At 38.1% G+C, this 2,346-nt stretch overlaps 1 long non-coding RNA gene across 1 annotated transcript; it reads right to left on the bottom strand.

The window, feature by feature from the left end:
- Positions 1-216: 216 nt before the first annotated feature.
- LOC131691261 (uncharacterized) lies at positions 217-834 on the bottom strand. Its single transcript, XR_009305746.1, has 2 exons — positions 752-834; positions 217-684 (listed from the first exon to the last, which is right to left on the bottom strand). It is a non-coding gene; the product is annotated as an uncharacterized LOC131691261 (long non-coding RNA).
- Between the last annotated feature and the right edge of the window lie 1,512 nt (positions 835-2,346).

Genomic DNA, 2,346 nt, shown 5'->3' with positions numbered 1-2,346 from the left:
GAAACTTGAGATCTATTTCTGAAGTAAGCAATGTTTCACATAATGCAAATGTATCACATTTCAAATTATTTATTAAATTGCTTCTGCAATTCCACTGTACAGCAGTAGTTTGTTTCACGAAGCCCTTCTTATTGCCCAGTAGTAAGCCGACCCGAGTCTCTTGCTCTGTGAGCGAGCGTGTTAGGCAGAATTTGTCGCAGAAGAGATTTTAAAACATTCTATTGACTGCGCTTATTTATTAAACGGATTATTCAAACCTAATTTCATTATATTCATCTATGTTGATGTCCTCATACGAGAAGTTGCGTCAAGGGAGCGATCTTTGTTGGTCATTTTTCCATCGCTACCCTATTTGTAGGTTTGTTTAGTGTAATCTGTAATCCTTCCGGGAATCCTCGTAGATGACACGCTAGCGTTATTTCTTTGATCGTTGGTTGCGACCATATCCACTAGTTGGATGTATTGGCGATATTGTCCAAAATGCCGGGGTTGGAGGGCATGGTCCCATTGCTGGATCACATGGTCCATTGGTTGGATGCCATGAGTGATTCGGCGCTGGAGTATAACCCGTATTGCCGTAGCCGGTCGAAATCGGTGCTCCGTTATGATGGCGATGAAACGTATGATTCGGATAATGAACCCCGTTTAGGCTAGTATTGACTAGATGAACTTTGGAACTTTTGCCTACAAATAATTCACGATCGATTTTTTAAAGTATATTTAGATATGTTTATGTGTTGTTATGTCTTACCGTTATCATAGCAATAAACTGAATATAATCCCAAGACGATAACTGTTATCCACTTCATTGTCACAGCTCTGCGTCAATATTGCCGGGATCTGTTTCTCTTATACGGACAGAAAACCAATAAACCGTATTCCTGAAATGTTTTCTCTAATTACGATACATTCCTCTAGTGATTTGGTATTTTCTCATTGATATAGTAACCATTATGCACAATAGCAGATAGTATCAAATTATCCTCATTATCGTTTCGAAGCAACCAAAACAGGCGGTCACGCTATCGAGGCCTTTATCAAGTCTAAAGTGATGTTTTATATGCTGCTGAGTACACTGTCTGCCCAACAACTTTTCGAACGCAGACCAAAATTTTTTAAGTGTGGAAAGTTCACTCTATTAGCTATGATCTTCTGATTCATGTGCCCTTTTTAGGCTCAGAAACCACTGACTGGGTTGGTTCCGATAAAAGTTGGTGTGTATCTTTATTACCCACTGAATTCAGCTCGGCTATTTCCCAACAGCCGTGTAGTCAGTAAATTTAGAAGCTGATATTTCAGTAAAGTGCGATTTGTTTGCTGGATTTCGGTGAAATATTTTCCGAGTCTCAGCTATCTAATGTCACGTTTATTGAGATCTCAACAAAAAAATTGTTTACTGATATCTTAGCTGTTGAGATGTTGCGAAAAAAGCTGAGATTCGGCAGAAAAAATTAAGCGTGTGTGGTGTCTGTTGGGCGCCTAATATTGTTTGACTAATATTGGTCGCACTCTGAAAAATTTACAATCATTGGTGTCTGTCGTTTTGTCTGTCTATTTACTCCTACTTTATTCTTTTTCTCAAGAATTTCTCATTTTATTTTACCGATTTATGCTTAATCAAAAGCTGAAACTGTCTTCTGCCATACGCATTGAATTTATTTGCATTGAAATGGCGGATTCGGAGATGTTGGTTGATGTAGGTGCTCAGGCATGGAATCACTATATAATGCTTGCTTACTTAACATTTATTAATGTGACTTTAAATTTGAACATTAAAAATGTCTTGCTCCACTATCTGGGGCTAGGTTTCATTATAAAATCTAAAACATCTTCTCGAGGATAGTTATACCTTAAATACGCAATATTGTACCAAAGCTATGAACCAATTTTTATGAAATTTATGAAAAATAAATTTGCGGCTTTAATGATTAAGTATCGCTATTATATTACTCTGTCCATTCTTAGCTCTCCTATAACCCTACACTGGGATTTAAGTCCGTTCAAAAATGACTTTCTCTGACAATGATTCGCCTGAGTGTGATGAATGTCGAAATAAAATCGACTCCCCGGCTTAAACTATATGTAAGCTTCTAAACTGGGCCCTTTGTGATTTTTTTTCCGGGCAAGACACAAAATGTTTGAATCTCTCTGAATTTCTCGAGTTCTGATGGATCGACATTCGGCCGTGACAGAACTATCGAAAATTTGCCCTGATAAGCACAGGGTGGTTGTAAATATTTTGGAGCAGGGAAACGGTATTGCTGGTTATGGACCTTTTACGAATGAGTACAGAGTCTAAATACCAGCTAATCTAGTCGAAATAGATGGCGTCGTTTCCGAGTCGAG

Source organism: Topomyia yanbarensis, chromosome 3, assembly GCF_030247195.1.
Source record: "Topomyia yanbarensis strain Yona2022 chromosome 3, ASM3024719v1, whole genome shotgun sequence".
In the NCBI taxonomy this organism is placed as follows: domain Eukaryota; kingdom Metazoa; phylum Arthropoda; class Insecta; order Diptera; family Culicidae; genus Topomyia; species Topomyia yanbarensis.
The sequence above is the reverse complement of the archived record's forward strand: the minus strand, read 5'-3'. Positions and strand labels throughout refer to the sequence as shown.